Genomic DNA, 14,003 nt, shown 5'->3' with positions numbered 1-14,003 from the left:
TTTATAATGATTACTTGATTGAACTCCGATTTGGTGGAATTGTGATTAGTTAGTTAAAATTTAATTTAGTTTAGGCGTTACTCGATTTAAGTTTCTGCAGGCCAATGCGAAACTCTTTCAGTAATAAAAACGATTATATTTTGCCAATTTTACTGATTTTTTTTTATTTCATAATTTCTATTCAACTCACATTATTGTCAATGAATTTGTCTAATAATTATTAAATTCATTTTCTTTTAATTTAAATAATTTGGTTAAACTGAGTTTTGTAAACTTTATTGTTCAGTTAATTTAAAATTTGATGAATCAGTCAATTGAACTGAATAAAATGAAGTTATTCAAATGCCTTTCGTTTATTCTAAACAATTTAGCTAAATTAAATTTAGTTAATTTTATTAGTTCCTTAATTAGGAATTTGATTAGTTTTTTAGTTAAACTGAATATAATCCTATTCAATGTAGTTTGAATAAGTATAATACTATTTAACATTTTTTAAGGTATATTTTGATAGCATTGATTTACTCAATTTATAAAAGTTATTTCTTATTATCGTTAGTTTAATTAAGATCATAATTCATTTAAATTTAATTGGTGTACAATAATGTAAATTTTGTTTAAAAATAACAACATTTAAATAAGCGCCTTTTCATTTGATTAAAAACTTTATTTTATTCAATTCAATTTAAATGAAATTCACCTATCATTTTTCGACTTCTTTTAATTTACCATTTCAACTAATTTCATACGGGAGATTTAATTTGCATTTATTGAGGACTTTTTACTATTAAGATAACTAAATTCAGTAATCTAGAGACTTTACTGGAATTTGGTTTATGAAGTGTAATTTAATTAAGTCTAATTAAGCTCAATTCATATTAATTTAATAGGTGCAGGCTAATTTAAAACTCATTTTCTATTTTATAGGTAGGCTAAACTAAAAACTAAGATATATTTTAAAATTTCAATAGTTAATTATTTTTAATTCACTTCGTTAAAAAGTCTACTTCTTTGAATTTAATATAAATAAAATTCAGTAATCATAATTAAATTTTGTTTCATTTAATTTTAGTTCAATTCATCTGTTGCCTTTATTTTGTTATTGCATATTGTTTACGTATGAAAAACGTACATAATTAAATGCATTAATCAAGTGACTTGGTTGAATTTGATTAAGTAAGTAAATTATAAAAAACTAATGTAAAACTCATTATAAAATAACAAAAGTAGAATTATTTTAATTTTATTTGATAACAAATTTTTACTTAACTCAATTTAATATCATTTTATTTTAGTTCTGTTCATCAATTTTAATTATTTTGTTATTGTAATCAATCAAATTTAATTGGTGAAAAATAATGTTAAATTCATTTAGAAAACGCGATATTTAAATTATTTTAATTTAGTCTTATAAAAAATATGCGTTTCATTCAATTGAACATAAATTTAATTTAGTCATCATTATTAGATTTTTTTTCATTAAGCTTAGTTCAATTCACATATTGTATTTATTTTGTTATTGCTGATTTGATTAAGTAAGTTTTGTTTAGTTTAGTTAAGCTCAATTCATTCAAGTCAATTGATTAATGAGTTTAGTTATGCCAATATACGATTGTCTTAATAGTGGCATAATTAAACTCATTAATCTATTGAATTCTCTTTTTTTTTATTAACTAAGTGCAATTCAGTTTTGTTTATTTTGTTTTTAAATTTTTTAAGTTAAGTAACTTCCATTCATTTGAAATAACTTTAATTTGTTAAAGTTTAGTTTACTTTAGTTAAGCTAATTTTATTTAAATTTATTTTACTTTTAATTTGTGGAATTCAGTTTAATTAAGTAAACTTTAATTCATTTAAGTTAATTACAATTTTAATTTATATAACTTAAATTAATTTATTTAATAATTCGGGAAAAAATAAAAAACCGCGATATCAGGTTGGACAAGGCGACAGCTGTTTCGATTATACCTTGTAAATCTCTTCAAAGCATTTTTTTCCCGGGAATGGGATAATTAATTTAGTTCATTTGAGTTTAGTTTAATTAAGTTAAGCTAATTTAATTCGAATTTATTTTGTTTTTAATTGTGGCAAGTATAGAATAGTTTTGTTACGCTGGATTCATTTGAATATAATGTTAATTTATTTAAGTTTAGTTTAGTTTTTAGTTAAGCTAAATTACCTTAATTCATTTTATTTTAGTTTTTAAGTTAAGTTTAATTTAGTTTAGCTCAATTAATTAAAATTTTTTTTTCAATTCACAGAAGTGTAGTTAAACTTAGTCAAGCTTAACTCATACGAATTAAATAAAATTTTTATTTATTTAATTCAGTGTAATTTAGTTAAACTGAATTCATTTGCGGATAGTTGGTGCAGACTAAAGCAAAACTCATTTCGTTGTATTTTCGCTTGACTTTGACTAATTATTGGGCTCTATTACTTGATTAATATTCTATTAATTTTAATTGATTAACATTATTTTTAATTTTATTTATTTTATTTTAATTGAATTTAATATATATTTATTTATAAAAAATCCGGATTGCTTTCTTTATTTAGTCACATTTTATAATCATTCACTAGAGTTATTATACGCCGTATAAATAGTTTCAATTTCCAATCACTACAACAGCATGCAGGTATGAATGTTTTGCCAATCAATTGCTTCACCTTTATCACTTCTGACTAATAATTAATAGTTGTTGCATATATCTATAAATCATACGCAATGATTCCACTTAAAAACGGAACATTAAATATTATTTAGTTACATTATTTATTAACATAAAAGCTTTTTATTCATTAATATTTATCGAGCACCTTAATTGTTTAAACGTTTTATTTTTTTAACTCGTTGCAATTTTCATTATTAATCTTCTTTTAAATTGCCATTACACTTTTTATAGGCAATTGTATTTATTTACTTATTGTTGTTGTTTTTGTTGTCATGTGATACTTAAAGCATAACCATGATCATTTTTAATAATAGCAGAATTTATTTTCAATCTTTTTTTCTATTCACTGATCTATGTAAATATGTATCTATATATGTGCAATCACTACCCGCGCTGTCCCATAAACTTAATAGCGCATCATACGCGCGCACAGACAGCGGACTGCAAGAGGTCACAGCGCGTGATAAAACTAGATCAAACGGATATTACTAAGTGTTCTTTAGTGGAGCCTATAAAGAAATTTACTCATACGCTTAGTAGCACCACACAATAAACCCTGAAGGATTTAACGCGCCGACTTACTATCGTACACTATTTAGTTGATGAAGATTCGATAAGGCGCACAATACTCATTCAACACACAACGCGCACACATTGAGTTCGTACGATCTTGGTCCTGCAGACCACCGGACATACACCGACCTAAAAACACAACCGTTAAGTATGAGATCGTCTTATTGACTGGATGACGCGCGCGTAAAATCCATAAACGACGTACCTACATTTTCTTCAAACTCATCGCAAACGCGCTTAGACTATAACAACGACAGCGGCAACAGCTTAGACCATACGCCGACAAAGCTTCACTATTTGAAAAAAGCAAGCGCGCGCAGAGATGCTGCAATTGTAACGCGATCAGAAAACCAGGCGAGCGCGCTGACGACTATGGCGAACTTGCTCTGCATTCATATAAACAAGTCAACGTTATAAACACACATACACACACATACAGCGTTTAAGTTAACGACAGTAACGGCTTTTCAAACGAAAAAAAAAACGAGGAGGAGGAAGAATATGCAATAGCACTCAAACCCTCCACACATTGAGGGAAATGTAACACAACACAATTACCAATCGAATGGTAAACGCGCTGTGTCTCAGCTACTGTTTGTACTTCTATTGATTTTTACTCCAATTCAGTCGACTGCTGACGTTAGCGCCATATACCAATACAACGACGCAAAGTTGGAGATCAGTTAGCCGAGTTGAGCACACTAGCGCGCATTTTGCTCAGTTCAAATGCGATCAGCGCGCAAAGATGATTTGACTCGAATTATACTCGATTTTGCGGTTGCATTTGAAATAATAATAATGCTTCTTCTTCTTTTAGAAACCCTTTGCACAAAGTGCAATACTTTGTTTTCTTTTTTATTTTGAATCGATCGATACCAGCTCTTAAGCAAAATATATCACATAGCACTTACAAATTCCCCCACAGCCTTAAGCGCAATGGACTACGAGGTATAGTTTGTCGTAAAAATACCGTTTGAATCATAGTCTGAACCTACATATATAGATTAGCGCGTTACATATATCTTTAAATACTAAGAAACGGCGCGCGCGTCACGATCAGTCTTCTTAGCTACGCGCTGCTATACTGGAAACGAAATGATCTTAACGCTTCAGTTTACCCTCAAATGGGTTTGGGCAAACAAGCAAAGGTAATGAATGTAACAGACGAAAAGGCAGTCATCTCAAAATAACAACGACAAAAACATTTAGAAACCGCAAACCAGCGAAACGAAAATGAAGAAAATCAACGAGATCACAACAAAATGCCAGCAGAAGCAACGCGCCACCAGTGCGGTAACTCGATTTTCCATTGCAGAGCAGGAAAAACAAATCGAATGAAATCGTTGCGCTAGAGCAACGTCAGCTGAGTCGTTGAATTTCTTCTACAACAACACCTACATACATGAATACATACGCGCAGAGGAAGCAGACGAACAACTGTAACAAAATACATACATTAATGCGCCACACGCCAAGTACGGCTCTTCCAAAGTAGAGTTGGAGAAGCAGCGGCAGAGGAATTTATTGAATGAATCCCGCAGTCGGCTGCTGAATTGACGCAAACGTTATTGCCATTAACTGCAACGTCGCTTTAGTCTGCAACTTTGTCTGAAATTTGGGTGGAGTATCTTCCGTACAGGTAAGAGGTAAGTGTTGCTCGATTGAGTCGTTAATAGCGCTCACGTGCAAAACTCGCTCATACGTTCCACAAGCAAACAAGTCTGTTATCGCGCGCTCGCATAAGTACTCTCCAACTCGTTCTCACCGTTCGTTCACTCTTTGCATCATAGCGGAATGATACAAGGTGGCAGCATGGTGACATACCTACAAACATAAATTAAAATTCCATGTACTTTGTTTTTGTAAATTCGATGGACAAATGTCCAAATCGTACTGCGCCGGAAGTTGATGTATCAAATCAAATAAAAAAAGTTTATAATCAGCTGTTCCATGCTGCCACCTTGTATCGTTGCGCCATGCTTTGCATCTACTACGAAGAGCCTGAATCATTTAACTTATAACGGCATTGGTTGTTTGCCGATGTGGCCAATAGCGCACGGCTCACAAGTTTTGGATTCGCGACGCAAAATTCGTTGCAAACAAAAGTGAAGTTGGCGCAAGAGGGTTACTGCTCCGCGTGTTGGTTATTTTTTTGTTTTTTCGTGACTTAAACGTACACTCTCGCTCTCTGTTGACTTGTGAGGTGGTTAAAAATAAAGAATCAAATCTAAGAACACGTCTTTAGTGGATGCGCAAGAGTTTACCAAATTTTGATTACTTCTGAACAAAAACTGAGACACAGTCTGCTTGCGGACTTCTTGCTGGTAAGTTGTAGTAAACTTAATGCGTTCGCAAGATGACACAGCGCGTTTGCGGAAAGTCGCGTAATGCCGCTTGGCGTATGAGACTGAAAATCGAATTACGCTACTCCTTTCAATTCTGCGCTAAGTGAAAAACCTTACAAGTACTTAAGACCAGCAGCCGTTCGTGCAAAATAAAGAGGCGTATGACTGACCGTACAATTTGTTTTTTTTTTTTTTTACCAAAGGCGGTGGCAGTGCCTGATGCAGAAAAGCTTATACGAGTCATTGAAGTACTTCATAGGCTCCGATGGTTGCTACTGGTCTACTTTGCGGCTGAATCTTTTTCCGAAATGGACTTTTGACATTTCAAAATTGGAGTGCAATGTTTGCTTGTTTGTAACTATGCGCGCGAGTCTGCGCGCTTGTTTGAACTGCAGTCAGTCTTAGCTAGCTGTCAACTCTGTAACTCTAAGTAGATACCTTTACGGATCAGCCGTCACATTGCACATGCATGTGCATGTATGTATACGCTATGCAGCTTGTTGGCTGAGGATCTTCTCGTGCAGATTCCCTATCAATCCTCAGACTATGCCACGTCAATTCAATTTAGTTCAAAACAGGCTATGCGCGCCAAAAACCAAAGTGACGGCTGGTGATGGTGGTTGAACATGCAAGTGTGGCCAAGTAGAGCAAAGTGTCACGGCTTTTACACACACACACATAAAACTACCTACACACATATGAAACGAAATACAAATGTAAGCTTTCTGTCGTGTTTTCTAAGTTTGGTAAACGAATGCGCGCGAGCATTTGGAAAGCGTTCAAAGCGTCGCATTGCACGAAATCGATCAAATCACAAATAACTGGACAGTGACAGTTGAACAGTTAAACATGGCTTGCATGTCATTTGTATGCACACACACATACATACATACATATATGTATATAGCATATAACCTTCACTTTAGGCTCGTCAGCAAATAACAGAAGCGCTTCGTATGCCAATGAACGGTAAAATCTAGTGCACATACCAGTGCATCCAGCGCTAACTCTACCTACAACTATAACCGTTGTTGGGCTGAAATGAAATGTAAGCAATGACTATATATTTTAGTTTTTCCGCCATTCGAAAAGGATGTGGACACGCGCGCCCATTCGAGTGACACTTGGCGGCGGGCATATCAACTCATATGGAAATGGTTGTTAGTTAGGTTTGGATAAGCGATTTATTATTTGCATTTGCGGAACGCGTTGTTAAGCGCCACAAGCAGATTTATGCCAATTGTTGCTTTTGGAATATTTGCAGAAAAGTTGACATTTCTTAGATTTTCGGATTTTATGCTTTCTTAAATTAAGGGCAACACTTTCTTCGCATACCTTAATTGCTCACTGCCTAAAGGGATGACAGTTTTTATGCTAAAAAGCATAGAAGTAATGATAATAATGACCCATATGTAATGAAGCCTTCGACTCAGACTCCGACTTTGACAGGTAAGCGGGTAATATCATTCAACAACGCTAGACTAAATGTTTGTATGTCAAACCTTCAAAATTGTGGATTTCAGTAGCTTACTACTGTAGCTTACTTACTGGCGTCCACGTCAGCTGCCCTTATGTTCGTTGGTGTCTAACTATCTGGGTGAAACTGTCCAAGTAAAAACTCAGTAGCAGTTAAAGTGCTGTATAATATCCTTTCCATCATGTCTTTGGAGCCAACAGCTACATAGCAAGATCACGGCAAGAGTTGAGGAAGTGGCCTTACTCAGTTTCACAAAGAAATGTTCCCCTTAGTACATCTTGGATCTTCTTGGATACTTCTGATTTATAACAACTTGACTAAATGGTTTAGTGCTCTCAGCTCATCTGTTAAGGGCTAGGCTAAGAACAGCCGCCAGAACTCCCAAATACCTACTGGTTGCGATTTCCGATTCACATGTGATCGCTGGGGCAAACATATGCGTGTGACAGTTGGCAGTGGTGCCGGATTGTACTCGCACCCAGATAATAGTATTGAACCCACAAATGCTTCAGCGAACGGGGTGCGGCAGTCGCCGACCGGTTTAGCTCAGGGCTTGAATTTTTAATTGACAGTCCAATTAAAAAAGTCCAAGCTGTAGATTTTCTTGAGCCTGGAGAACTGATTGCAGTTTTTCTCGTTTGCGCAGAATATCAAATATACCAAATATATCGGCTGGTCTACTTGATTTATAATTTAGTAATACCCTCTCCTAACTGCTTAAGCTACTTGCCTATCTCAAAAAATGGAAGCCCAAGGCCGTCAAGTGCTTCCGCCCTACTCTTGTTTCTTAAAGGCCATGACATTTGAGGGGTAGTACTAGGTTAATTTAGGTTAGGTGGTAGCTGCCCTGATAGGGGCAGCTCACTTCGACGACATGAATGTCCAATTATTTCGGCAGACCTCCTGTCATTCACTTTCGGCCAGAAAGATCTTGCTACCCTGCAAGAGGCTGTGTCCGCCCAACGTTTGCTGAGCTGAATCGAGGCCCAACTATGGAGGAGCAAACCACAGGTGGCAAGCGGAATCCCGAAATTCCTACAGTTATCTACATCCATTCAGTTGTACCGATGCGGACTATGAAATCCGCTCGACAGTTGTCCGGGAGAACACTATGGCCCAGAACCCAGATAATCTTAATTATAAAATAGTTCGATACAATCGCAAGCGAGGTCAGGCACTCACAGACCACCCTCGATCGCACTGTAGTTGAACTCAAGGCATTGATAGCCGCTTAAAAGCTCTAACCGTAGTAGCACTGGATATCATTCCATCCACCGCATCCTTAATCGCAGCAACTTCCGCTTGGAAAACGCTGCAGTTATCAAGTGATCAGCCAACTTTAACTTGTGGCTTACATTTAGCTCTTGAGAAAAGATCTCATAGAGCAGAATCGGTTTGACTACCATCTCATGAAGTCATTGTACTACTCCTGGCGAGAGTTCCCATCTCTTTCCGGCTAGTACTACATGGCAGAGTAAATTATCCACTAAAACATCTATCGCAGTTGGAGAGAACTCTGAATCTATTAAAGCCGCTCGTGATAGCAGCATATTCCATTAAAAGCCAGAGTTTGTTAGCCTTCAATTCATAAATGGGGTTTACTTGGACACGATTTGTCAACAGAATATAATATGAGTAATTGTGATAATAGAGGGCTGATGTGAGCATACCCATAATGCTCGTCACATTAATTTACTTATTATGATTATTACGTATTAGCGAAGTGGAAGAGAGGCGATCTTAGGTGCTCCCACTCAAGGAGGAATAACAATAAAGCCAAAGGTTACACTGCTGACCCAAAGATTCATACCTGTTTCTATCGAAGGTGAGAAAAACGCCAAGAAAACAGCAAAGGCTCAACTGTCTCACCTTTCTCAAAAAAGAGCAGTAAAGAAACAGTATCGATGGGAATGCAACATGAGAGAAAAACATTTTCGCTAGGTGGCGCAGGGTTCTTGATATCTAAAAAATCGTGCATGAAACTTTGGTCTTAGCTTAGAGCCCTATTAATTTGCAATATTTGTGATAAAAACACTTCTAGAAGCCATGGGATCGAGATACTTTAAAAACAGGAGAAACAATTTCTGCTAGATGAACCACTGGTTGAGATAATTACAAAATGAATACGAGATTTGGAATCGTGGGATTGGCTCTTAAATAATTCCCGGTCGGCAAGAAATTTGAAATTTAAAATGTGGTGAAAGATAATTGGAGGCTCGAAAATTTTTTTGAGAGAGTTCCCATTGAGCAACAAACTTAATTTTTCATACAATCTCCCAATTTTTCTGCAGGGTTTTTAGTGGAAAAATCAAAGAAGATCAGTAGCGATCACATGTATTTTTACTTGAGCTCAATGCGCAACCGTTAGACGCCGCATCCTCACGTGACACAGTTTTTTATATGATTGAGTACAATTTCTTTCATCCAGAAGAGCTTGTATCATGGGCAACTCGCGACGGGCTTGTGGCTGACGCGCAATATGCTTGAATACAGATCTGCGACGTGGTTAACAAATGATGTATGGTTTAATAAGTGCTTGTTTCACTAATATTCTAGGAGTCTTCAGCTCGAAACATTGTCTTTACAAATTTAATATTTGCGAAATTGATCTGTAAGAGAAGCTAAAAAGAGCTTCAACATAGTTCCAAGATCAGTCTTCAAATATAACTTTAAATACCTACCAGAGCTTCAACGATAGTTGCTTTGTCGGGTTCTAACTGACTCCAATTAGATCCGAGAGGGATTATGCACCAATTTTTACATCTCGATTAGTTAAAAAATTAGAGATGCCTAATATCCATAGGTTCTGAGAAATCTACATGGATCTTTCAACATTTTTATTTAGTAGTTCCTCCACCGCTTCTTCTTCCTCAGAAGATTACAACTGCAACTTTGACTCTGGGTTTCAGCGCGCTGAACTATGTTAATGTCAGCCTAATGCTCATGGAGATCATCATTAAATCTTCGATGGTACTCTCCATCGCCAAAAGAACTATGTACGTCCATACATTTTGTGAATATCTTTTACTTAGATTAATTCCCGTGGGGATTCACGAGATGTTATCAGGGTACAGGCTTCCGTACCACATAACAACGTAGGATTGAAAAGATATTTATAAATATTGATTTGGTTTACGTGCCTCTAAGCGTAGGTGATGGCGAGTACCGAAGAGGATTTAATGATGAGCTATACGAGCTCTACGCAGACATCAACATTGTCCAACGAATCAAACGCAGCGGCTACGCTGGCTAGGCCATGTTATGCGAATGAAAGATGACGCGCCGACTAAGAAAATATTTTATCGTAACTCACCTGGAAGCAGAGGAAGAGGGCGGCCGCCACTCCGCTGGAAGGACCATGTGAAAAGCGGTTTAAACTTCCTTGGTGTGACCAACTGGCACCAGTTAGCAGAGCGAAGAAGCGACTGGCGCGCTTTGTTGGACGGCCATAACCGTTTAAATGGTTAAGCGCCAATTCAGTAAGTAAGATTTCGTTTACCCAGACACAATTTCACTTCCCAATTGCCCACTTGGTCCATAGGGGCTTTTGTTGGCAATTTGAACTCCATTTATTTTAATGCAGGCCTGTTAGGTTAGGTTGGTTAGATTGAACTGGCCGGTCCATGAGGACCTCACATAGACTGAATAAGTCCGTAGTGTTACCAGAAGTTTGTTTTAACGACCAAACTGAAAAACCCTATCACAAACCAGGACCTATGTTAAAAAATAACTCCGCGCTCTTGGCAAATACTAGAGGCTTCCTAGGATTTAAACCACTTGCTGCTTCTAGATCTGACAGCTGTATCACTCCTAATAGCTGGAGTCTTAGCCTGGTAAACGCAGGGCAAGAGCACAGAACGTGCTCGACCGTTTTCTCCTACAGCCCTCACTTCCTACATCTGCTATCACTGACTAAGCCTAATTTAAAGGCATGTGACGCCAGAAGGCAGTGTCCAGTCAGAATACCCATCATGAGTCTACAGTCCTCTGTTGTTAATGATAGAAGCAACTTTGTTAATCTAAAGTTGTAAGACCTGCACTTAATCTTCGACAATTTACAGCCCCGCGCTTGAACCCACGCCTTTCCTGTTTGGTCGATCATGTGCACCTCTCGCCTTCGCTTAATTCCGCCCAGTCTAATTGGGACGTCTACGGAGCAAGCTTCAAGGGATGCACCCTTTTTAGCTAGTTCATCCGCTTTTTCATTCCCATCTATTCCCATATGCCCTGGGACGCAATATAGATGTATGCTTATCCCTGTCCCGATTCTCTCCTCGCCACCACTACGAGATCCTCAGTAGTGTAATTAGGCAGCATATATGAAAGCAGCGGCGGCCACCGTGGTGTGATGGTAGCGTGCTCCACCTACCATACCGTATGCCCCGGGTTCGCACCCCGGGCAAAGCAACATCAAACATTTTAGAAATAAGGTTTTTAAATTAGAAGAAAATTTTTTTAAGCGGGTCGCCCCTCGGCAGTGTTTGGCAAGCGCTCCGGGTGTATTTCTGCCATGAAAAGCTCTCAGTGCCTTGCAGATGCCGTTCGGAGTCGGCATAAAACATGTAGGTCCCGTCCGGCCAATTTGTAGGGAAAATCAAGAGGAGCACGACGCAAATTGGAAGAGAAGTTCGGCCTTAGATCTCTTCGGAGGTTCGCGCCTTACATTTATTTATTTATATGAATGCAGCTGTTTCCTTACCATTACTACAGCTCGCACCCATCCTTCCGTTTGCGTATAGTAAATGCCAAATACGCGCTCGCTAAGTCCAGAAACCTTTCCTCCCGCTGAGAGCCACGGCTCCTGGATCAGCGCCACGTCAAAGAACCCTCCTCAAAGGTTAGGAGGAGTTCGCTCGACGCCACTTTACTGTATTGGAGGTTTATCTGTAGGACACGCAGCACCATTAGGCTGTTCGTCCCCCTCCAGCACCTTCGTCGTAACGTCGTCGTCCTCCCCTTGCCCTTTTGGTTTAGAGTATACGAAGCCCCCTTCAGCCTCTTGTAACTGTTGTGCCGGGTGTTCCTCTGTGCGACTCACAGCCCCATCTGGCTGTTGGTGCTCTTCTAACCCCTTCGTGGTGACGTCGGCTACCCCACCTGCCTTTTTTCCTTAGGCTTTTGGGGTCCTTTTCGACTTCGCCCACTTCCAGCGTGTTAGGATTTTTATCCTCGGGATTTCTTTTCCTGAGTCGCATATAAATTTTGCCTGTACCAAAGGACATTTTCCAAGCTGCGTGTGCAATATATTCTCCGCCTGCTTGTTTATTTGGAAGATGTAGAACTGACCTTCCTCCGTATTCCGTTTCTGCAGAAGTTGCAGTCTATCCTCCGACTTCATCACGCATGGTATCCATACCTTAACTTTTGGTACCGTGGGGATTTGTGCTTTATCCACCATCTCAAACCGCACGTCCGTGCCTTGGCTTTGGATGTTTGGCACCACTTCCTCCAGCCACCGCAAGCTCGCGAAGTTGTCGCACGCTATCATCTTCACACCATTATACCATCCCCCGAATCAAAGGTTGGAAGGGGCTTACTTGGTCGTTCCCGCATCATCTTAAATATTAAGCTAATAAGTTACATTCCTACAGATCTCCACCTTTCAGTAGTCATCTGTCCGAAAGGACTGCTACGATCCACTAGCGCCACAGTCAGTAACTGCTTTGCCACATCACTCATCTTCTGGGGAAAAGCCGGAGTCTTAGTGTTAACTCCCTTTGGCACCTCCGAGAAAGCCAGGCAGGCCTGTTATAAGTAAAACTCTGTATTGAAAAACCTCTTTCGCACCATCGACCTCAAGAACGAATACGCGCCGAGCTAGCTCATCGTTAATCTCGCTTCCTTCTATGTTACATAGAACAAAGAAAGACTATGTCGACTCACCAGCATCGATGATATCGCTGGTGGTCGCAGAGCCCTGCAAAGGCACTTAGTTATCAACCCTAATACTGGAACTATCTGTACTATGTAATGCATGACCAATTAATAGCTGAACACTTCGGATGAAGGCACATTCGTTAAAGTGACAGGTCATTTGGATACGCTCGTGAAAACTTAAGTGTGGAGTCTCCGTACGAGTTCACCACATTGCAATCATTCTAAGTAGACACGAGGATCGGATAGTTTTTATCTCATGTTGCTGGCTACGACTACTATACACAGCATAAGAGCTCCGTAGGCTAAGATCGGCGATTCACGGACTTGTACACCAATGTGAAGAGCTTTGCCTAGAAAATACGACATTCTCGTTTGAGTTTATGCTTTATTTGCAGCTTCCCGTTAATCTTAGGTTTCAGAAGGGCTACTATCATAGAGAGTCCATTGTTAACTGGCCATAGATTACTAGTCGATTTTGAAGTTTTTTCTAGTAGTGAAAATCTCCAGCTCTGTATTGCACTGAAATATACCGCATGGACTACCATTCGAAAGCGCCTGGTCCGAAAACCGCCACCAACTAAAAATGAAAGCCTAAGATTTCAGCAGGCCGGCCACTGACTTCCGGTCAAAAAGACTTGGCTACACTCCTGGGGATACTGCCTGCTGAGTGTATGCTTCTGCATCTGTTGGAAATCAGACTAGAGGTAACACGCTTATCTGAAGCTTCATATATCCAATTCGTATACAATTGGACCATGGACCACGTACTAGTGATAGGAGTGAGGTAGGACTTTACCTCAAGGAACCATGATTATTCAAGTTAATTACATAAATGCATACTCAAGCGAGGTTAGGCACTCCCTAAACACCTTAGTACGCACTACAGCCGAGCGCAGGAGTTTAAGTCGCACTGCTTGTTCGAGTAAGTGTTACCTGCTCTAACCGTAGTAGCACTGGATAACATCTGAACCACCGCATCCATAATCGCGCCAAGCTGCGTTTGTGAGACGCGGCAGTGACGAGCCACTTCAATTTGCTCAAATAAACTTCACCGATCATCCC

At 38.7% G+C, this 14,003-nt stretch overlaps 1 protein-coding gene across 2 annotated transcripts in view; it reads right to left on the bottom strand.

Annotated features, from left to right (window-relative positions):
• The window catches only part of LOC137240637 (uncharacterized), a 173,859-nt gene extending 170,468 nt beyond the window's left edge, over positions 1-3,391 (bottom strand). For both annotated transcript variants that reach the window (XM_067767136.1, XM_067767137.1), the window contains exon 1: positions 3,252-3,391. The gene's annotated coding sequence lies outside the window, so the exon portion shown is untranslated. The remainder of the gene's footprint in view (positions 1-3,251) is intronic.
• Positions 3,392-14,003: the final 10,612 nt, after the last annotated feature.

This window comes from Eurosta solidaginis, chromosome 2 (genome assembly GCF_040869045.1).
Source record: "Eurosta solidaginis isolate ZX-2024a chromosome 2, ASM4086904v1, whole genome shotgun sequence".
Taxonomy (NCBI): Eukaryota; Metazoa; Arthropoda; class Insecta; order Diptera; family Tephritidae; genus Eurosta; species Eurosta solidaginis.
This window is presented reverse-complemented; position numbering and strand designations above follow the sequence as displayed.